The 25,011-nt window shown below is 40.2% G+C and overlaps 2 long non-coding RNA genes across 2 annotated transcripts in view; one reads left to right on the plus strand and one right to left on the minus strand.

Moving 5' to 3' along the window:
* LOC117950498 overlaps positions 1–2,536 on the plus strand; it is a 6,767-nt gene extending 4,231 nt beyond the window's left edge. The window contains exon 3 of the long non-coding RNA XR_004657919.1: positions 2,455–2,536. This is a non-coding gene — a long non-coding RNA (uncharacterized LOC117950498). The remainder of the gene's footprint in view (positions 1–2,454) is intronic.
* Positions 1–25,011, minus strand: part of LOC117950501 — a 786,205-nt gene that overhangs the window by 557,630 nt on the left and 203,564 nt on the right. The window lies entirely within an intron of this gene.

Below are 25,011 nucleotides of genomic sequence, written 5' to 3' on the forward strand. Positions count from 1 at the left end.
AAGAGAGAAACAGTGGGGGTCCCAGTCCCCTGGAGAGCTTGGCTAGGCATTAATCTTCTCCCTTTGACAGCTCCCTGAAAGTTTCTCAAGAAGGGCCATTTCCTTGAGCTATTATAATGCTTCATTCAAGCACAACCCCTATGCTCAATGTTTGGAGGAAGGAGGGAGGACCAGATGGATACAAGGAGAGAAGGAGTTGAGAGGCTTTCGGGACCTCAGGATTAGAATACATGGGATCATTTAGTGTATTCTGTCAATAGGAGAAAAGACAAGTATGGAAAGTATTGCTTATTTTGGATTCACAATGTTGTAGCACTACCTATTATTAGTACATGACATGTCATTTAGCTGACGCTTTTATCCAAAGTGACTTACAATTGCTATATATGTCAGAGGTCGTACGCCTCTGGAGCAACTAGGGGTTAAGTGTCTTGCTCAGGGGCACAATGGTTGATGTATCGTTAATGTATCGCAGTGGGATTCAAACCCCGGTCTCTCACACCAAAGGCATGTGTCATATCCACTCACCATCGCCATCAGTACCCCCAAAACAACTGAAGTCCTTGATGAGCTTACTTTGCCATAATCACATATAAATATAAAGTATGTAAAGATAAGCTATAACAAATGCAAGCAAATTAAGAAATATATATAGTCCTACTGTAGATCACTAAACATCTATTTTTTTGAAGATTTGTTCGTTGCATGTATCAGCACATTACAACATTTATGTTTACTTAATTCCACCCACCAAATGCCTCAGCTCCAGTTACGCCGGACGGAATCTTTGTAAAATCTTTTAACAAAACATCACTTAAATCAAATCCAGGATTTGATGTGTTAAATATCTGATTCACTGCTTTTGGTGTTGTTACCACACAGAGAAAAAGCGGAGCCAAAACTCAACAGCCACAGCATTCACACAAATTCTGGAATGTATCATTCCAATGTGAGTATATCATTACTGAATTTGTGTAAATGAACAGATGGATTATAAAATCCCTTTTTCAATTTTAAAAGCCTTTTGTTGGCTTACACTGGAAACCCAAATGATTTCCTTCCTATAAGCATGTGTCTCTGTCCAATGGAAAGAATATTTGGAATATTTACTGTTTCCCAAATTGTGGAAAACAATTTGGGAAATTTAATTACGTAAATATTTTTCCCAACAGGGGGCTCTATAATGCCCTCCAAAATCCCCATAGGGTTTAGTTATACTACCCAACCACATTTCTGTTGTTTCCTTCCACTAAATATGAAGCTACAACCAACAGCTGGTTAGCTTAGCACAAAGACAGAAACAGCTAGCCTGGTTCTGAGCAAGATGATGCTCAGATTAGATGAGATGATCAATTCTCATCTAACTCCAAAAAAGGCGTATTTCTTAAAGTGTCAAACAATTCCTTACAAAGCCCCTCATTGTCACTTTTTAAGAATAAAAGTATAACATAAATAAACCACAATTTACATAATGTATTCATGTTTAGAATGATCCTCTTGGCTTAAATAAACTCACATTTATTCACAGACATTGCTTGGCTAATATAACCTGTGTGCTTCTGCAAACAGAATAATGCTGGTTTCTCTGAGGGCAGTCACACACTAACACCTACTAATCTGCAAATCTTCTCATCTCTTTCTATGTCACTCTGTTTTTTTTAACACATGCGGAGTGACACAGACACTGTCAGTTTGCACTATATGTGTGGGCTTATTGCACAATATTATGAACTGTGAATATCTGTTAGCTGTCAATACATCTCTGCCCTGATGCTAGCTAAATATGTGCCTCATTCAAACACACCACCCACACGCAGATTTTCCTTCTCACATACGGTCAGGACTGGCACTGCTGGCAGTGAGGGCTGTCACAGATTGTCCTTCAGGTATGGACAACCCTGGCACTGTTACCCAACTCTAACTTCACCTGTGATTAAAATTCACCACGGCTTTTAAAGGGTCAGGGCCACTGACTGAGATGGGTAGCTTCGAAATCAGACAACAAATTAGGTTTCTTGACTCCTCTCCAGTTCAATGACAGCCGTCTGGCCTCTTTTGGAAAACCAGGAGTGGTGATAGTGATAGCTTGACAAAGTAGAATAGACAAAATGTAGGACGACAAGGAGAGACAAAGGAAAACGCTGGCCATACCGAAAAGTGGGAGCACATGAAGATTAGAGAAGGAGACAAAAAAAGAAATACAACGTACGCAAGAGGCATAGTGAACCTTAATGAGAAAGGAAGAGTTATGCGGAAGAGAAGACAAAGTAAGGTTATAGAGACAGAGAGGGCAGGAAAAGGTATAGAAAGAGAAGTTGTTAATAGGGCTGGGCAATAATTCAATATGATGATTTATTGTCTTTCAATGGAGTCATATCGTGATGAAATCATAAATCGAGATATTGTGATAAACAATTATGTTGATAAAAACAAGCACATACTAACTAAATTCAGAAAATCTGTTGTGAAACATTTTGAGGGAATATCATTTGAAGAATTGCAGATATTTTTTAACATTGCACCATTTTTGTGCATGCATGTATGCTAGAAAACAATTGGCAACCCTACAATAACGTCGCAATATCAATGTCAATGTAATTGGTGAAGAATATTGTGATATCGGATTTTCTCCATTTTGCACAGTCCTAGTCGTTAATGTTAGAACGTTGCAAGGTCCTGTAAATGATTGGTGAGCCTGTGACTGATTCTTTTTGCCAGATGCTCCTGAAAAGCAGACAGGGCATATTGTAGGCACAATCAAATGGGTGAATGCGGGGAAGTGTGATCAATCACCTTGAAAACAGGTGAAAATGAGATGCTGTGTTGTATAGCGATGCAGGAGGGAACTAAAATATTCAGCCACTGACAGAATAGAAGCCTAGGCGGAATGGGCTTCAAAAGCTTCCAGGATGGCACTGAATTAAAGGTTACAGGGTTTTGAATTATGTTTTAGCCCTTCCATGAGACTGCACACATAAATTACTTTACTAAGGACAATTTTCCCAAAGCACTAATTTATAAAATTTGAATATGTATTATTTTGTCTCCCAAGCAGATAGTTAATTCCATTCATTTAGCCTAGATGTGATGCAAAAAAATATAGCTTAAATGAAATAACAGAAGTATGACAAAATAAACTTAATGAAAAAACTATGATGATTGAAGAAGAAAAAAAAGAAGAAAAGAAACTTGACTGAAGGCTAACTTACTAGCTGTTTTTCTGTCAAACTACTGTGTTCAAAACAAATTCTGAATTTATAAATCCTATTTGTCATTTCAAAATGAAAATGTGACAATTTCAATCTAAAGCCATATAAATATCTAGCTGACTAACTTACTTTTTTGTTTGGATATTGCTGTTTTGTACTATGCATGTCAGTTTATTCTAAGACTTAATCTTAAAACATTAATATGATTTGTTTTATTATCCAGGCAGCAGCTATAGTTACATAATAACCAATGTCATGCGTGTTTAAAACAGCTGTTTCTTTGGACCATAACTCCTCTATAAGATGATTTTATTGGATTTCAACACAGTATGTGCTCTGTGGGGGGGTTCCAGGAACCTTTTTCATGTGCGTTCAGTGATTTGTTCAGTGGGCCATCCTGCAAAGCCCGCTGTGCAGTCACTCATTCAGCCTTTTGTGCACATCTTTTGTAGACTTCAGCCGAACATGTCCTGGGAGAGTGGGTGCTTTTTCAGCAGCCGAGAAAGTGTTTCCTTTTTCATTGCCTTTAATTATCTACAAATGGGGATGGGGGCAAGGGATTGCTACGTGCGCTACTTCCCTCACCGGGGCCCCAGTTACCTCTCAAACTGTAAATGTGTACTAGGGACATAAATGCTCTCTTTTATGCGTACAGCCACATGGATGGACAATATCACAGTATTTCATTGTGATTAGATTAGATTAGATGATTAGATTCAACTTTATTGTCATTACACATGTACAGGTACAAGGTAAAAAAATGCAGTTTGGGTCTAACCAGAAGTGCAATAGCAGTAAGTGCAGGATATACAATGGTTTCATAAGTGCAGGATGGATATGTACTGAATAAATATAGAAATGAACACTATTATAAACAGAATTTTACAGATAGATTTGTCCCTAGACATTAGTAGGGCATTAGTAAAATTGTCCTAGGCTCGTGCACAGCATGCACACACTATGCTACCTACACACACAGGGACATGCAGCAACACACAAACATGCAAAAAGACTAAAAATATTGCAGTGTGAAATAGTATGATATGATTTGCTTACTTGCTTTCACTTCACGAACAAGCAGATCAGTTTCTTCTCCTGAAAATCCAGTTTAGCAAGTTCGCCATCATAATAACAATGCGCCAAGATACAAACACGCCTTGCTTTTAAATGAAATGGGAGAAGAAACTCTGATTGGTTAATTGCATGTTATGCCCAAAACACACGATTAGGGCACCCGGCGCACAGACCCTTTTTTCCGCCGTTAATCTAGCAAAAGTGGATTTGTACATGCCCTAAACGCACCTGCACCTGGCTCTCCATGCCATCTGCTTAGATTGTTGAAATAGGGCCCAATGTGTTCAAGGGACAATCAAGCAGACAAGTAAACTGTGGGTACACTATGATCCAGAACTTTGACAAAGGACCGTAAGTTTGACTAAGCATTTAGAAATTCAGCTGAGGAGGACGGAATTCAAAGAACTAACTGTGACTGACATCAAAAGTCCAGCTGGCAATGTCATTTCACTGTGCTTAATGAGTCTATTAACAGCAAATGTGAGTTGGTAAGAAAATAATTAAGCCTTTAAAGTAGCACTGTTCTTAGATGAATAAGCAAAAGCAACTCAGTGACCCAAATAGAAATTAAAATCTAAAATTGCAAACAATAACAGCAAGTCTGGGATACGTAGGTGGTTGGAGTAAATCAAACCTTTAGAAGAATAACACAGCAGACAGATAACCTGGAGGTGATGCGTGACCGTCCGGGAAATTGATATTTAAGTATCGGGCCTCACTATCCATTTTCCATACCATCATTCAACAAGGGGAATCGGGAGGAAAAAAAGGAGACAGCTTTCAGGCTGCAGATCATAGACAAGTTTTCACCGTCATGGTGGTGGGGCAACGAAGGTATCTTCTCTGACCCTGGTGTGCTCTGCTCATCAATCTTCAGTGGGTCATCAAATGGGCAGGGACGGTGAAGGCCAAGGCAATTGGATTCGCCAATCATGATGGATCCACTGCTGGTTGCTCGGTGGGTTTGATTTTTTGGAAGGCAATATGGGACAGAGAGCTGGGTTTTGAAGTCTTTCCGTCTGTGGTGTTTGTGAGAACAGGCATGTTTTTAGTTGTTTAATAAAGGAATGGACATTCTCTTGTTTCTGTAGTGAAAAAGTGTGTCTGAGACAGAGACACACGCACAGACAGAGACAGACACACACACAGAGACAGACAGACACACACACACACACAAGGTCAAGCCTGTAGCCGGGTAACAATCACAACTCATTAACATCCGGGAAGATCCATTGCTCTGGATATTGGCTTGGACAGTCCCTCTGAAGCCGATTGTCTTTGGACGTTTCAAGCCTGTCAGTTCCATCCCATACAGCCTGTACAGCTAAGAGACATCTGCAGCCCAGAAAGACAACTCCGTCTGTTCCGACTATTCCCATATCTGCCCTTCACTGATACACGCTCAGAACGCGGGCTGAATAGTTCTTCTGTTTCAAGAAATTGATGCAGCAGTTATAGGTACCTACAGTGGGTATTCTGCGTAGGCTTCCTCTATTGACTGTTGCACTGCAAAACTATGCATTTTACACACTAAGTTATTGCCTTTATGTTCTTTCACATTTGCTTTGTGGAGCACAGTAGAAACGGTGGTGGTGGTATGGAGAAGGCTTGTAATGGAAATTGTTTTGCGAGATCGGGAAGAGCTAATTGGTTTAGCATTATTAGGAAGAGGGAACTAGCCTCTTTCACCTGTTCCATGTTGTAATGCAGTGCCATCAGTGTCTATGAACAAACAAGTCAAAGAAATACAAAGTGACTCAGGCAGGCCATGTAATTCTACACGTAGTGACATTTTGGATGAGGCACAGACATTACTGCCCAGGCTAACAAAAATGGATAGAAAGGCCATCCCATTCAAATCAACGTTGCAGAAGAGTCAGAGCGGCACACATTTTTTTTGGTACCATTGCCGTGGCAAAGTGTAAACTTCCATTTTAATTATTAGCCGTGATGTCTTAGCCATCCAAGGTAGACACTAGCTACAAGATTGCAAAACCATGGTTAATGCTCTTCTGCAAGCCACAATCCAGTGTGAAATTGTTCATTCGGTGTTCAGTTTATCACTACGCTAGCTGTCAACATTCCAGTGAGTAAGTAAATGTTAAATAAATGTTAAGCTAACTGTAAAAGTTAAGTATTTTACTCTGTCTTTTACTTTCCTAATGGACTGCACAGTGTATGTTTACCAGATTTACCAGCTTTAACATTGATCTTTACTGCTGACAATTTGTTTCATCCTGATATGAGGAATTTATTTGACAGCCAGTGAGTACTTATGTGAATCCAGTTTCCTTAATTCAGTTTTACATTATCTTTGGTCAAATCCTAATTTATGGAATCCCATATTTCTCTGAGTTGAGTCTTCCGATCACTATCATTGAACCACTAAAAACTTCAAAGGCCCTAAACTTTTATAGGAAGTGTGTTTAGCTCGCTGCATAGCTGTGCTCCCACACTCATAGTGATGGCAGAAGGCACAAGACTGATATACAGAAAATAGCCTACTGACTTTTGTGTAAAATAAATCCACTAGGGCCATCTTAACCTATCATAACCATTATTTCTCTGACATTTTTTTTAAGAGAAATGGACACAGTGTTCTTTGCTGCTGTTTAAGAACTTTCCCAATTTATTCTTAGGCTTCTTTTCTTTTTAAACATGAAAGACAAACTGCTATGGTGGGCCTTTAGCCATGACAACTACACTTCAGTGCATACATAGCCTGTAAATTAACATGAACAAAGCAACAGCAATCTTTTCAGTTGGATATATAAAGTACATTCCTTCAAGCAAGAATCATGTCCTCAACAGACTGCCCATTTAAGCAGATGAGGGAAAGGACTTAATTGTAGAAAAGTGGGATGCAAGGAGGGTTAAAGGGTTCATAAGACGCAGTGAAACGGTGTAGACAGGCACTGTCACAGACAGCCATGAGAAGGGGATGTGTGTGTCTGTGTGTGTGTGTGTTTGTGTGGGGTTGGTAGGTTTGACTGCTGTGAGTAATGGCTCCTGTCTGACAGGGCCTTGGGAAATGGAGTCGAAGCGATCGATACGTTATAATGTTAACAACGATCCCTCCTCCCATTGTGCTGCCCGAGACAAATCTATTAAAGATCCATCCCATCGTCACCATCCGTTGCCAAAAACATACAGCAAGAAAGAGAGCGAGAGAACGTTTTTGTGATCAATTCCTGATTAGGATTTCACATGCAATATTTTTTATTTCATGAATAATATGAATAAACAGTATCAGAGGACAAGAGAGCGTGAGAGAGCTGGGGTCTTCTGCCATGATTCCAAGCTGCTCTGCAGAATAGCAGTTTGCATTGTGTCAGAAAATCTCCACTCACGTTCAATAATGACCGTTTTTTTGTTTGTTGATGCAGTTGTTGGTTCTTTGCAGCTCAATGGAATGCGTCTCGCAGTGAAGTGATCCCCTTGTCGCTGCATTGATTACCCATTAACGAAGGAATATCGACAAACACATTTTGACGTCTCTGAAAACGTTTCTGAAAAGGTGTTTGGATGACACTTCTCACAAACACACAAGTTGCTTGTGTCTTTCAAAGTAATCCATTTGAAGAGAAAAGAGTGTTTTGCTCAGAATTACTTCATCTTTTATCATGGGGACAATTGCTTGAAACGTGTTTGGATAAGTTTTCTGGTGGCTTTTAATGGTTGAGGGAGAGAAGTGCAATGAAAAGTTGCCATCATCTCAGGGAGGTTTGAAAGTGCTGGCTTAAACAGTTCAGCCTGTCACTATATCTCCCCAGAGAAAGTCGACTGGAGAAACATTTGTCGTTTTTTTTTATTCAGGGGCTTTGTGTATGTGTATGTGTGTGTTTGTGAGTGTGCAGTCTGAGTGGCCCCTCAGACCAGGATGAGCAGTGAGTGGTGACGACAGCTAACGTCAACCATGTCTGATGTGCCACATGTGGAATTTTCATTACAGAGGAAAGTCAAACAGTCACACATGCATGCAACGCCATCCGCACGACAAGGATGAATGAGAGAGACATGGTCAGCTGAGGTTGGGCAAAGTCTCAGCTGCCCCAGGACTTCCTGCTTTCCAGCACCACCCACACACATAAACGGTTATGTATTTGTCCTGAAGTGCACAGAGAGGATAAGAGATTGTAGTCACAGCAAGTCATGACAGAAAACCTGGGTCATTTCCTCTCTAACCCTGCTCCCATATTATAGGACAAGTTGTGACACATTAAGTAAATGTATGCACACAAACAACCTCACATGTTTGTACACCAATGGATGCAAATAGGTCTCAACTCTTTCCCCCCCATGCGATCAGGGGCCCAGCAACTGTACATTCTGAGGTTTTACGATCTTGACCTCATATGTAAGTGCCAGAGTTGCATGGAAGGGATCAGCTTAAGTGAAAGGGCCCCCACTCGTCCTTCCTGCTACGACCCCCCAAGCTGTGGACACGGATCAAGTTGCCCCCTCCCCCTCCAGATGTGAGTGACGGGGGCTTGAGGCTCCAGTAGTGTGTGTGTGTGTGTGTGTGTGTGTGTGTGTGTGTGTGTGTGTGTGTGTGTGGCACACTCCAGTGTCAGCAACGTCGCACCCCCTGGCACTTGACGCCACCGTCCTGTCAATGAGATGGATAGGCCTGTGATGCCGATGTAATGTTAGGGTCGGGGTGAGGTGCATCTCTGTGGATCCTCTTGCTCTCTGTGACACACTCGCTTTCTTGTAACAAGCACCTCCTTGGTAGCTTGAACTGAAACACAGAGTCCCACCCCCATCCCCAGGGACGGCATAGTCCCTCAACTCCTTTCTTCCAACTCAACCTCAGCGGTCCATCACCTCGGCGATCTTTATTAACGGCTTTATTTTAAGCCCTCCGTCCAGACAGCACTGTCTGTGTCAGCATCCCTCCACATGCACAAGAGTTAACACTGGCGGTGAACCCCCACCCCCCTTTCCCATTCCCTAACAGTCAGACATTACATTGGGTTTAGATCAAAAGACAGGTCAGGCTGTTACGATGGCATGACAGTCAGGACGCCTATGCTTTTTATTTCTTAATTCACACATCTGTTATCCTTATTGATTGCCCTGCTCAAATGTTAATGGCAGGCCAAATGTTGTGAGGATTGTATTTCTTGTTCTGAGTGGCCAGCTTATCAGATTTTCCCTTCACACTCACGTTGTCAAACACTGAGCACAGGTTGAGCATTAAGCAGGCAATAAGTCAATACGAAGACCAAAGTGGTAACACTTAGAAACCTTTCATCCCCCCTTGGCCGCTTGAATATTTAATATGTTGGTGTCTGGTGTTCTAAATCATAAGATGGCTGCTGAGGACCTGTCATTACTTGACATGTGCCAAGTCCGTCTTTATGCAGGATTGGGTTTGCATGTCAGTGGGTGTAAATTGTGTTAAAGGCACAGAGTGGTGCTAAAATTCCAATCAATAAAGTATCATCAGGGGGTTTGAGGATTGACCTGTTCCTGCAATCAAGGTCCTTTACCATGAACAGTTAAGAGGGTTTTAAATGCAAAATGAGACTAGAGATTGTCTTAGGTTTTGGATATATCGTAAAATGGTAAGTGTTCTCTTTACCTGGTTTTACAGGCTGTTTTACAGTAAAGTGATTTCATTTTCTGAACTTACCAGACTGTTTTAGCGGTTTAATTATTTAACTTCAGCCACTAAGTCATTAAATCATTTCTGGAGAATATTTATCAAAAATCTCATTGTGTAAATAACATTTTGTTAAAGCACCAATAGTCAACCATACAATATTAGTTGTTGATTTATTTATTGGGAATGTGAAAAGCAACATACAATTGTTAAATCATTCAAGCAGCACGCAGCATAATGTTTTGTAATCATTCTATCCATCCTTGTAGTGTGTCAGGGGGCATTAATGAAAACTGAATGTGTGCTGTGGTCTAGCGATTTGATATGGAAGAATTGGTAAAAGGCTTTTGCTGATCTTTTTTTCCATGAAACAAATTATTCGGAGGACTTTTAGAATGCATTCCACCCTGCAGTGAGGCGAAACCCTCCCTACGCCAGAAAGACGAGACACGCCACAAGTTGCTTCATCTCACACTCACAAACATACACACACACACACACATTTATGCATGTTTGTGAACACGCAAGGAGATATTCAGACAGACAAATGCTCTCAGACAGATAGATTTGCACAAACAGAGCCAACAACATTCTCAGCTAACCCCAACACACAAACAGTCACACTCACACAGCCTTGTAGTGGATATAACCTAACCTCTACCCTGTCACATTGCTCCCACATAGCAGAGCAAGCCTAATGAGTGTATGCTGTGAAATTAGTGCCAATGTGCTGCTGAGGTCTATGGGAAGCATTGTAAGGCATGCAAATCTCTGTGAATACAGACACATTCATCTAAAACACTCATTCCAACCAGAAAATATTCACCCACTCATACACATTAGATTGTGGACAGGCAAATGTACCCACACAGTACACATTCCTATATATACACACACATTCTCAAGGGATATACTTTCTCTTAGGGTGAATCTGCTGAGTGAGATACACATATATCAGCATATGCTCTCTCGGTGTCACAAACAGAAGTCACAGGACAAATTTGGCATATTTCTGAGCAACATGGCATGCTGAAAAATGTGGTGTTGAGTCCTAACAAGAAAGGTGTGGCTGTCTATAGAAAACTGCTGTACTTCACAGTTCGTCACACACAGTTGTTTTCCTATTCACAGTAGAACTTAAATTCAAAGTAAAGACATAATGTGATTTATAATCAGCCTCTTATTAACTGTGTTTGGTTTGTTTGGTTTGTGAAGCGACGGTGGCAGGACAGGTGGTCGCTCTGCTAAGAATAGAACAGAGACATGAAAAATTACCGAATTGTGAATACACAAGTGTGAGGAATCACACATGTATGAACCCAAACACACACACACTTGTACATGCCTGGTTATTTAAAATGCATCTTTGTACCCACGTTAAACAAGGCCAAAGCACTTAGGCAGATACAGTCCCACACTTTGTAATTAACAACTTGCCAAAAAATAATAACAAAAACTTCCTTTGAACCTTCTATTTTGGCCTGCTTTTTCAGTTGTATTGCGGTGCCCTACCCTAGCCCCCCCCACACCCCCCACCCCCCCGTAACCTTGCATGAACTTACAACACATATCGAAATTAAATTAGCCCGTGCTATCTCATTTCTCCCAAGAACAGCAGGGCCTATCTGCAAACATCAGAAAGCCTCTCTACAAAGACCTTTTGGTTCTCATTGTTTAAAGCCACCCCCCACCTCCTAAACCCCAACTCAATAAGCACTCCCGTATTTATACAGAATGCATTTTCATTAACTGTAGCAAATTGCATTTTAATCCATGAAGCTCATTTCATTGAAGAAATTGTTTGACTGGTCTGAGATTGGCATTGAGTCAGGCAGGAAAACAAAAGTGAGAGATGATGAAAGCCGTTGTTTGTTGTTCCTTTCTTTTTCTTTTCTCTGTCATACTGATAGAAATTAGCAGAGATACAGAAATCTCAATTATGGCTAGGAGCGGTTGGAATTCTCTGTACTTTTTCTATGCAACCTTTTTCTTTTTAATTACTCAATTTTGACAAGTTGAAAGATTGAGATGTCCCACTGAATTGAACTATACTCTGCACCAATACAAAAATATTGTGTGTGAATATTTTGTAGAAGAATAACAATTAAGTTACATACGCTCAAGTATCTAACCCATATTCACAACTAACACAATCCTCTCTTTGTTTGATTTGGAAAAAATATGATGTATTTTCAGTGGTCACGTTCCTATTAAGTCAGACTATTGCTGCTTTATAAAAGTGCTTAACCCTCCAGAGTGTCTTCTCCTCCAGCAGTCTACTTTGATCTCTCTGCTGTTTCAAGGCCTTAATTGCCGCTTAATTTCTGTGACCAGCAGACCCTGATGTGGGGACCAATGAAGAAGCAAAGCTCAGTTGGGTTAAAACAGTGACCCACTATGTGACATAGTCATGTATGCTCCATTGCCTCAAACAGTTCTTCAGTGGCCCCCAGATGCCCACTGAGCTTGAAGACCCTCTGGTAGAGTGGAGACACACAAGCACTGGGGCCAGTACCAAAGGCCCTTAATTAGCAGTGTTGGTGAGGCAACTAAACGTGGAAGCAGATCTCTAGAGCAGAAATCCTCTCCCTCTGGTGTGTTCAGCTTGAGGTACTTATAATGTAGGAGCACTCACAGCAAACCAATAACCAACTCAATTCTTTCTCTGACTCTGAACATGTGCACACCACCAAGAACTGCATATATTCACACAGCTGGACTGGTACCAGCACTGTGTGGTGACTCGTAAGAGGGGTCTACTATGCTGTGGAAAATAAAAAAGCCTTGTGTTAATCAATGCCACCACTTACTTTACATATAAACAATGCATGCATTATTTGCACACATCTGTTTACAAACCGGTAATGCAGCTGTCTAAAAGCAAAATGATGCATTAAATTGGGGTCATGTTACAGTGAGTAATGCATATAGCATGTTTATATGAAAATGTGTTAACAGGAACAGGGGATTTTAGGAATTGTGTCCCTGCAATCCAGATATTTTTTTGACATGAAGCAAAGAGGAAGCCAGTTTGTGACTGGGAGGGTGAGAGTGTGTGAGTGTGTGAGTGTGTGTGTGTGTGTGTGTGTGTGTGTGTGTGTGTATTTTGTAGATTGTTTTGTTGATGCTTATACTGTATTCCTATTTTAGTTGTTTATGCTTTGTTCTAATGTTTGAACTTATTTATTTTTTAAACATTTTGTCTTTAAATGTAAAGCACTTTGAATTTTAATAGGGCCTTCATCCGCAAAGACGTTGGTGCTCTGGCCTTAGTAACAACTCATCCCTAATTTTTGTTTTAACTCACTTTAACTTCCGCACTGAATACAGATGTAAAGCAGCGCTTACACTTATTTCATAAAAAAAAATTCAATAGAGCCTGTTACTGTTCTGTCCACTGAAGCAAGGACAAAACTGAAAAAGTGAAAACAATGTTCCAAGCTGCTGACAGTCACCGAAGAGAGATCATGCCATTAAACTGGAAAATAATATGCCTTCTTGTTCAAAAAGTGAAATACAAACTGACAGGTAATGGGATATGGTAGAGAGGTACAGTATTTCAGGATTGGAAACAATTCAAACTGTTGTCGGAGGAGAACTCAAGACTGTAGATGTCACACCATTTCTCTCTAACTTTCAGGTTGAGGAGTAAGAAGAAAAGATGTGAACTGCTGACATTGAATTGTTGGATTGTTCCCTAGTTGGGCATTATTGTGGCTGACCTTGAATTGGACCCCAAGGCACAATCCCTGGAACTGGCTGAGAAGCAAAGACATAAGGCTGAAAAGAGTTGAGTTCTGTGCTAAGGAGTCATAACATTTTTGACCATCCTGCCAGAAGGGTCATCACAGAATGCCTCGACGGTGATGTAATAGGTGGAAAGTTGTTCGCTTGCCACATCATCGTTTGGTCCACCAGCTTGCTAAGCTCCGAGCCGAATCTGAGCTGGAGAAAATCCCTTACTAATAGCTGTTTATGAGTGGCTGAGTCACCTTAATAAATGCTTACTTCTGGCCAATAGCAAGCGACAGCCCAAGAAGTGAAAACATATCCAGCACCACCTGTATGTTTTAGACTGTGCGGGCCAAGCCGGCCTGGGGCCTCATCTCCTGTGTCCTGGGCCAGGTGTAGCTGAGAAACAGAAAGGTCCGACTCATCTCAGAAATCTGTGGCTCAGGCCAAAATCAACTCCAATGTTACTCTCTGTCCTCAAGCCTTCCCCTCGTCCCCATGTCCCCTTCAGGCCCCTGGGGAAAGCCCAGCGAAAAAAAGGCCAGCCCAGTTGCTCTAGAGATGTGTGCCAACATAGCAGTGTGATTGGTGGAACAGAGATCCAGACAAACAACTGGCGTGCATTCAGAGCATGGTGGCACCATTTAACTAAGAAGCATTTAGTTACGCTTAGTCTGGAAAATGTTATTATAAACAAAGCTCTTTGGTTTGAACTATTTGCTGTGGAAAACGTAAATTTGCCATTATTCTGCATAATTCTTAATGACACTGGTTACATTTGTCAGTATGTTTGTTGCATACACAAACATATTCACAGACAGCTATTTATGCGTTGTAAAAGCTTCTACATGGGTTGTTGAGTAACTTTTTAATGAGGCATAACTGGCCAGACTGAATATGAATGATCTTAATTCAATCAGCCTTAACAATTGACATTGAGAAGGAAAAATAACTGCAGGCTTGTGGCTTGATAAAAAATAACTTGCCTATGCAACATTATTATGGAGCAAAGAACTTTTACAATCTCTCCTCAGCATCCCTTGGAGTCTTATTGACCCTTCCACATCACGCCCACTTTCACCTTCATCTGCTTGCGAGCTTATAAATGCCACCAACCGCCACATCTCGTTTACCATCTCTCCTGCTGAATGCAAGATGTCACAGCTGTTGTCTCCCTCTCTCTCAATAAATGCTGTTTAATACGACATCATTAACTTTGATTGAGGTTATGCTTATTATTCCCCAACACTTGTGAAGGGGCCTGTTTATATTTATCTCTGCTATAATTTCGTCAGCCAAGCTAGCCAGGATCCATTGCCGTCCCACGCTCCATCAGCCATCTCCTTATCAGCCCAACCACTTGGATCAGATACACCTCATGCATCTCAATGCCAAGGTCCATTATCCTGACATAGAAATGTAGGTACTTAAATGTAACTGGGCCATAGAATGTACATCATATCTTCTCATATAGCAGCAGAGTGGCATTATTGGTGTGGAAAAAAAAGGAGAGGAGAGCAGGGGAAGTGAAACCTCTCATCTGGTTCCTGGTGTGTCTAACCAAGGCAATTACATTCATTAGGCTCGTTTGAGATGAACTGCGCCTCAGCTGTAAAGTGGACAAGAGCAGGCGGCAGCAGCCGGGAGCTATGACTAAAATCTGCGTTAAAGTCGGACAGCTTCCAGCCTGAACAGGAAGTGACATAAACCCCTGTGGTCCGATTCCGATTTAATAAAATGTTATCGGACCCATATATTAGCTTGTACAGAGTCTCCAGTTGTTTTAATTATGACAGAGTAGCTCTCAAATTGCTCTACATGCAATCTGTTGCTGATTTTAATTATCATCAGAATGTATATGTTTCCTAATCTGAACGGATTTCGTATCTCTGAGTTCCAAACATCACTATCAGCGTTACAACATGTGTTCTGTAAAGAATAAGCCAAAGTTAGCAGTCAAAATACCTCAGATTCAGTTTATATAAAACGTCATCATTATCCCACTTTGTTTCCAGTGAGATAATTAAAGAAAAATAGTGAATAGGTGGCTGTAAAGGAGCCTTTTTGATGTTATAGAATAATAAACATAACATAACTGTCCTTTTAATAACAGAAAGTTTATTAGATCAAACCACTCAAACCACTGCTGCCGCAAGTACCACCCTATTCTTACACTCATTGTCCGAGGAGCCAACACAAAAGAAAAATGGCTAGGCAACATAAACACATCAACATCAGCTGCTGGTGCTTCGGGCACAGTTGAACGAGAAGCAGAAAACCTCAATGGCATGCCTTGTGTAAGTCATGATCAATGTCACAGAGAAATCCAATCAAGTGCAGGATTTTGCTCAAAGTCAACCTAGGTCAAAAAATATACCGTCAATAATATTGCAATTTTTTCAGGGTGGAATCGTTTGGATATTGAATTCTTGTATTGGATTTCCTATCTAAGAAGAGCATACTTTTCTGGATCAGAATTAGTCTTCACTGTTGACCAGGGAGGACAAGTGAAAAGGGAAGGACAGTGGAATCATCTGCCTGGGACTCATTATAAGTTCTAATGACTTTACACTGGAAACAATTGCCCTTAGTCTCCCTTGTGACAGTCCCAGCTCGCTTTTTGTAATAGGCAGGATATGAGAGATTATCCAGGGGTATGTTTTTAATAAGACATGAAAAGCAGTGGAGGAACATGCTGGTTTATTTCGTGTTTCTTTTCTTGACTATTTCCTTTCAACAATTGCACCCTGCTGTAATGCTTGGGAAAAACTCTATTTTCTTTGTTTCACTTATGCTTTTGTAGGACAAATAAGACCCTGGTTTGCCTAAAAACACCCTATTTGACTATTTCATTTGCCGGGATCGGTAAACCTTGCTTATATTTTAGTGACATAGTAAACCACCATGTCTGCCTGTTACTTTGTTTGTGTGGCTGCTTTCATTGCAGGTACTGCAGGTGGGTGTGGCAGAGGGTGTTGTTTGTAGAGTGGAATGATGTATTCATGCCACCTGGGAATATCAGGGACCACCCATGTGATTACGTTTTTTTTCCGACTGCAAGCGTTCACATGGTCGAAATGCGTGTTCTTCTTCTTCTGTTGTATTGGCATGATAACATGTTGCATGACTGCCACCAACTGTTGGGCGTAGGTCATCTGGTGTGTTAAAACATGGAGACAGACAGGTGTTTGTTTATGTTATCTGCAGGACAACGAATAGCAAAGGACACGGACATGATTTTTTTAGACATAGGCCTATGTATGAGTAATTTGCAACATGTTATGTCTGTGTGTGTTTCTTGGCAGAGGCGTTTGTCCACAATAAAAAGTTCATTGAAATATTTTCAGTGAACCAAAGTTGCCTACATCAAACGTCAGTTGTCAACAACGTGTTACAAACTGGGAAACTCTGTTGGCAACATCTAGCCCCAGTTTCCCACCTCTGATTCCCACATGAAATGACCTGACTGATGACTGTGATGACTTCACTAGGAAAAATGTTATTCCGATGCCCATGAACACACGGGGAGATCCTTGGCCCATTTGTTTCACTGGCAACACCTGTGCTCTATGAGCTAGTGAACTTTTAAAAAGGTCTTTTGGATTCAGTTGTGCTCCCTCCTCGTTGACACACCATCATCCTGGCCCTGGTTGCTTTATGATTTGCTGCACCATTCAACACTATGCGTTCATTATTTCACTCATGCACCCACTCGTCTTACTGAACTCATTGATTACACATCCCACGGTTAGTTTAAGTTTATTTTTGCTTTGCAATTTAAACTAATAAATGATTTGTCCATTGGCTTTGTTGAGTGCATCTCATTTTTTTTCATGGCCATGTGGCCCAGTTTGTGATGGTTCGTGACAAAGCAACTATCCATTTTAGGATGATATCAGCACATCTTTTTTTTACTGACATTGAAAAGGGATTAATTTTACCATCCAAACATCTAGTTATTGACATCTGGTAAGTCTGTGCATCTGCAAATTTGTTGGTGTTTGCCTAACATTCTATTAAGATGCAATTTGAATTTCTCAGAATTCGTTTCAATTATATCAAATACAATAATAATTTATAATCCCCCCCCCACCCACCCAGTTACTGCTCCACACGGGGACAGCAATTGCCGGCATCTAATGTAAAAAGATAGAGCTGATAGTAATTGAATTGAGATTAACTGAGACCGTGACATAATGTGTTTCCTAGTAGGGCTGCTGAGCCTGATCTTCCTTCTCCACTTCCACATCTCTGGATCTGCTGGCATGCCAGCACAGGAGTAGCAGGGGAACAGAAACTGTGAGGTGAAGATAATGGGGGGGGGCAAGCATGTTAGAGAAGCGCTGTACTTTGGTGAATGTAGTGTATGGTATTACTGGTGTAACAAGTGAATGTTGCTGAGATGAGGGACGAAGAGGAGGAATGCGATGTGGGAACGGAAGCCGGTTTGAGAAAAGAAAAGGGTGAGGTACAGAATTAGGGAAAAACTTCAAACTTCACCTATATTAGTGTGATCAATAAATGTTTTTGTTTATTAAATCACATACTGATGCATCTTACATTACTCATATATAATCTGAGTTTGACAGTTTTGCCATGACAAGTAAATGTTACATCTTTTGCTTAAGAGCATTATTGTAATGTTGGCATCCTGAGCAGCTTGCCTGAGCCTATGTTTGCACAGGAGGACACACATGATAATCAGAATGTTTCAGAGAAATTAATTTAAAAAACAAATGCTACTTCCTCGCTGTCAGATCATATTGTTGTCAGATGTGGCTAGACCCATCTAGAATGAGGATCATATGAGCAGAAATATGGAGCAGAGCCTGACAAGATGCACACTCACGCACACGCAGAGTAAGATGTGAGAAAATGAGAAAAAGAGATACATGGGAAGAAGGGAGGGAATTAGTGTAAGATTTAGGAGTGAAAGGAGAAAGATGCAGAGGGAGAGTCAGACAGTGTTGGAGAGAGAGAGACGAACAGAGGAGAGCAACAGAGAGGGAGACTTAGGCGGAAGGAGGGGGAAAATTGAGAGGCTGCGTAGCACTTTCCTCTGCAAGCTGACAGGGCTTGACGCTCAACTAACAGGGCTGTTTTGACAGGTGTCAGATGGTCCATATTACTATTTCACCGCCAGGCCCCTGGGACCCTGCATCACGGGCCACAACAGGACTGGCCAAGCTGGAAAAAAAAATAAAGAAAAGTGGCATGGCAGGAGAGTAAAAAACAGTACACTTGACTTCCTCCCTCTGCAGCTCACTGGCTGTGCACTCTCCCACAGCCTGGGCATCTGCTGCATGTTAGCTACGGCCTTACTGGTGTGTGTGTGTGTGTGTGTGTGTGTGTGTGTGTGTGTGTGTGTGTGTGTGTCAAATGACAGGATAGGAGGCATACCAATAAATGTTTGTGCATTTTTAGAAATGATTTAAGATGAAGCAGTCAGATGAAAAAAAACAAATCCATCTTCATCTAATAAAAATATATCATGCACTAAGCAGATGGAGGGGATCGCTACCAGATTGCAAATGTATGCAGGGAGAACACATCACATCATCCCTGCGAGGAGTTAAGTTGTTAACACCAGAGGGTTTCTTTAATGTGGTTAGATACATCTCACTAGGCAATACAAAATACCGATCTCCTTCTTTTCACACACAAATCCATTCTCTATGCATCAAGTGCTGGCCTAAAAATGTGATAAGTGAGCGAAAGGTTGCCTGATTTGATTATCTTGTGTGACTTTGTGCACTCAATGATACATCAAAGCTCAAGCTGTGACAATATGGAGAATTTATTTTTAAATATTCTTTATGGCGGGTAGCTTCTTTTTATTGTTAAATCATATAACACTCTTTGACAGTGATCTTATCCTGAGCTAGCATTCCATACCGCTGCTGCCTAGACATATAGCAATAATTCAAAGCTCGTTTGGCCTTAAAAGTTTTGAAAGCATTTGAGCCATTTGACAACTACCAAATGCAGGCGGTCATAATTTGAAACGAGTTTGTAATTGTCTCTTGTTAAGTGTTTCAGGGGAATACTGCCTGCGGCTGCAAACAAAATTGTTCCAAGTACTTTGGGCATGTTTTATAGTTACCGCATGAAACGAGAGAATCCCCACTTGCCTGATGCACTGGGACTCAGAGGGTGGATCTGAGGCAGCTTTTCATTTTTTAACAAAGACCTGGTGTGACCAAAGGAATGGTATGGTTTGGAATGTCAATTCAAGAACAAAAGCATGAGGAAGGTTGTCTGCATGGGATCAACCATAAGAGATCTTACACCGATCAAGAGAGTTACTTTCATTTGTGCAACAGTTCTTTTTGAAATAAGCACCGACCAGACTGCCTTGGTAATGTTGTCATGTACTTTATATTGTAGGCACTTACTTGAAATTCAAAAGGGAAAAAAGGAATAAAACTGAAGAGAAAGGTGCTTATGTCTGCTAAATTTACATACATTTACTGTTAAAGTGCTTTGGAAAGCTGACTTTGCAATTATGAACATCTACTGCACCCGACTACAACATAGTGATTGACTTAATATGTATTTTCACAGAAAATGTTGTAGGGATCGACCGATACTGGTTTTTCAAGGCTGATATAGTTGATGAAATAGATATTTGAAATAGAAATGCATTTACAGTGAAAATCCAAAGATTTTGGAATGTTACAAACGCCAACCCAAAAGATTGTTTTTTGCTTTGAGCAAATATTTAAGAAATTGCTAACTTTGATCATAACACATAGCCAGATAGGGTTGTGGGAGGGACATTAAGTCAGACTCAGTGGTGAGTGAAGCTAAACCAGAGGGACAGACACAGAGCTGTAGCGGAGCCAAGTAGCACACTTTTAATTAATTAACTTCATTGCTTATCAGGCAAATAAAACGCTGATGCAGATAATCAACAAACTGCCAAAAACGGCACAATAATCGGTGTATCCCTAAAAGATTGTATCATCTAGTATGACCTCTAATCTATTTAAAACATATGCTTATCTGTTTACAGTTACAGATGGTGTGTGGTAATGCATAAGTCAAAGGACAGTTCACAATCATCAGTCAAACACTGAATAATTTCTTCTGATTGGCTTTAACATCATGGCACAAAACATTTCACCCAGCTGGTACTCCAAGAAAAACAAAAAAGCAAACAAAGAATTTGCAAATATGGCTGTAACACTGGTGTTAGAGGAATTTTGTTCACCTTGGAAGAATTGTAACATTTGTCTATCCTTTGTTGCCTTTGTAAAATTTCAGAGCGAACACATAAGTAAATGACCTGCACTTTACTCTGATCTCTCAACCTACGGTACACGCCACAGGAACCCAGGAACTAATACTTTGTGCACGTATGTCAAACCCCATAAATATACAATTATAAACTAATCTGGTAAATCTGTAAAGCACTTTACAGGATTGAGTTACCAATGAGAAGTCCTTCAACCTGCATGATGTCATATTGACCATCCTAATGTACTTTTAGTTTTCTTTGTGTCTTTCTCCTCCTCGCCCCCTCTGATCACTGATAACAAGATAAAAAGGGCACAGGTTGGCCCATCTGTCAATCAGCTAAATTGAAGGTTGAGCTAAAGATTCTGTTAGCTTCAGTCACCCCTTGCCCCTGTTTCCCCCAGTCCCACCACAGTTTAAACCTCCGAACTGAGGCCATATTGCAGGAATACATTGTGTCATTTTCTGAAATCACAAGGAACTATGGCTTGCTTGTTTTTGGTCTTAAGTCACAATTTATTCCATATAACTCCCTCGTGAGTCCAAATTGTCTAAAATCTGTTGGAAAAAAAGCAGAAAAAGATAATAAAATGCTCCTGAACTTTGCCTGTCCCGTTTCATTGTCTTTCAATCCGACACAAGTGCTCTTTTCACAAAGAGTATGATTCAGTTCCCCCTGAGTCTGTTAAAACAGGAGGCCTTTTTCTGGGTTTTATGGGGTGTCCTGTTTTTCCAACATACCTCCAGTGATTTAGGTAATATTCCTGAAATAAAGAGTTCTGAAGGGTAAGAGGCAACTCAGTTTTACCGTGCCCTCACTTAAATGAAAATAAAAAATAACGTGAAATAGACAAATGGCAGACTTGAAAATACGCTCCCGGGATCGGACTTTGTTGTAACGGCACTGAAGGGGCTGCTGTCCACGGCCTTATTTTCCATCCCCTGGTCTGTTTTCCTGTGTCTCGAGCTGCACTTTGACATCGCACTCCCATAACTTTCCAATTAAGCCACAGTTTTGCATCTACAATCTCATCTCCACTGAAATGTGGAATAAGGATAAGGCGTTGCAGCATGGGAAGGACCGAAGTGGGTGAGAATTTATGGGAGGCTGGGTGAGGTGAGCCTGGCCGTCTCATTGTGCCTCAACCTTCCAAGTTAAATACTCTGGTCCAGTTTCCGGAGTGCTCAGATCTGTCTGTGGTCCAATCACGTCAGCTAAAAGTACACACAAAGAGGCTATTTGTGTCCACTTAAAATTAAATTTTGTTCATGCTGTCTTCATTCAATCACCCTATCAGAACCACCTATGCCTTATTTCAAATATGTTTACTAAAATGTAACATTTTGGAATACGTAGTGCCATTGTTGTTGAGCAGGAATGCACACATATTTGAATAGTTTGGACTGAGTTTCATTTTTTGAAAGGCAAAGAAAAGAGTAGAGCCATAAAACCTGACAACCACAAGCTGCAAGTCTCTTCTTTTATGCATGTTTTTGTGAAAAATCAGTTTAACATTCATGGCTCAGCGTTAGAAATTACCAACTTTTACTCAATGTCCAAATATTTAACTTTAATCAGCTGTACTATATTTTCTATGGATTTTTGCTTGGTTGTTGGCTTTTATACTTAGGTGTCCATTCATTTATTTTAACTTAACAGTTTTATCTACAGTTTACATCCTCGCTGTGTTGTGCATGATAACATGAAAGAGACTAGAATTACTAATCTGACAGGTATATATTCCCTCCAGTCTCATATATCTCAGTATACTAGGGCCAATACCTTTTTTTAGTGGATATTTTACACTCTGTGTATGTTTTACGTTGTTGTCTTTTACAAATTAGACCTCTAGAATAGGTGATTTGTTGCAGGAGCTCACACCAGCAGCTGGAGGGATTAAATAGGTTCCCTGGCGCTCTTCCAGCCCTTTTACAGGGCTCTTTTTGCCATTCCAAGTGTACAGTTTACAGTGTTTAATGATGCTCTGTATTTTTACTGAATCCTCATTTTCCAGTGCTGGCTAATGAGAAGGATGGGGACCAAAGCTAAAGCCATTGGAGGTAGGGATGAAAAGAGTTTGTGGCTGTGTTGCACATGTTGTAAAAGAAGTAAAGAGCAGTTGTGTGTGTTGGGGGGGGGGGGGGGGGTTAGACCAATATATCATGCTGATATTGGCCTTTCAATACAAGTTGGAAAATGGCCAGTCTGTATTGAATACCACTTATAAGAATATGAGTTTAACCAGCAGCTTCAGAGGTCGAAGTCTGTAAAACCTGCAAAAATGACCTGCATCGGCCTGTTTCATTAACAACTAATCTACGTGAAAACTCTACACAAAGATAGTCTTTCTGTAAGAAAGAATGGAGATTTTTGGAAAGCCATGGTGGTGTCAGAGGCTTTTCCACCTTTGAGAGAACAGTTTTGGTTATTTCATGAGAGATTTCTGTATATGTGTTATTCTCTGTGAACTTTTCACTGGTTTAAAGTGGGTGGGGCTCAGTTGGAAAAAAGGTGAGGTCAAATATACTTCCATGCACCAATCATAACTAGCAATATTTTAATCCAAAGGCGAGGACAATTGGTGAGTGACATCTGGGTTTAATATCTGGGAATGAGTTGGTTATGTTTCAAGGCCACAGTCAATTAACGCTGATCAATCCACAGCCATTAAGTCTTTAATCAAGCAGAAATAACTGAGTATTAGAGGGTTAGGTGTTAAGTTTTATAAGGAGACACTACAGGTGAATAGGCTTCACATTTTAAACAAGAGATATTACAATGATAGTTCCCCAGTTGATTATTTACATTAAAACAAGTTTTTTTTGTATTAATTTTCTGAAATTGTATGTTTAAATAAGCAAATGAGGTGGTATCCAATAATAACATTTGGTGGATTTGAGAGAAAACTACAGACAACGAGCAAGTGTGGAAAATAAACACCTAAATGTGTATTTTGGATGATTCTTTTAACTTTTCATGTTATGGAAGCAAAAAGCCCAAAATATCAAAATTGACACGTGCATGAAAAAATAGCCTGAAGTGTTTCAACTTGAAGCAACAGTTTGTAACTTTTCCAGCTTTGGTCACCCTACAGGTTGTCTCATTGGAACTACAGCTCGCGCTAAAAGTTACATAGTGTTGCTTTAATAATAACTAGGGTGTTTTTTTTCTCCAATCTTAAACTTTGATTGTTGCTTGTTTAACTATGATTTTCTGAAAAATGTGTGATGTGACAACATTTTTTTATTCAACCTGACCCTGTACTCCATTTAATCGAGGTTCTATCAAGATTGCCTAATAAACATAATAAGTGGATGTCGGTAGTCTTTGCTTTTGCCAAAAAACTGTTTTTTTTAGTAAATGGAGAGAAAGCAGTGCTCCACAAGATTCAATACATGCGATGTTGAAAATAGTTAAACTTCACAGTCATCTTTGCTCTCTAGATGAGTATAATTTAACATAGTCCCCTTTCTAAGCAGCCATGGCCTAAAGACAACAGACAATATAGTTAAAAAATGTAAGTGTTGTATCTCAATGAAACATGTAGTTTACATTAATGTGCCTCGCAACTTGCTACAGCTCAGTAACAAGCTTAAGATCAGTAAAAACTAAACTTTCTCTCCCTAAGTTATGCCATTGTCATTTTATTTATTCATACAAACATGTGTATATGTACTGTATGTGTATCTATATGTGTATGTATTGATGTTCAGTTTTTATGTTGTTTGTTTTAGCATTGTTGCTTGCATCTTGGTTTGTTTGATTGGTCCTTTGGAATTTCATGACAAGATGCTTGTGTATAAGATGCTACTCTGTCTGATTTTTGTTTGAAAATAAATTAAAAAATATTAAGAAAAGAGTTTTCATGTTTTAGAAAATAAGTTTTCAGGGGCTGTAAATCAATGTAATTAAATTTTAAAAATTTCAAATTAACTTATTGTCCATTTCAGTACAAAATAGCTGGAATCATTATTAGCTGGTGTCAGGTTAAACCTATTTATACTTTGCACGTGACGTAACTACTAGCTGGCGGCCAAGAACATCAGTCTCCTAGCAACGAAACCTAGTAGGAAAATCATCTTGCCAGGACGTCGCCAGTTTTACTTTGTGTTTTAGTTGGTGTTTTAAGGTGAAAAAAAAACATGAAG

The sequence above is a fragment of the Etheostoma cragini genome, chromosome 9 (genome assembly GCF_013103735.1).
Source record: "Etheostoma cragini isolate CJK2018 chromosome 9, CSU_Ecrag_1.0, whole genome shotgun sequence".
Taxonomy (NCBI): Eukaryota; Metazoa; Chordata; class Actinopteri; order Perciformes; family Percidae; genus Etheostoma; species Etheostoma cragini.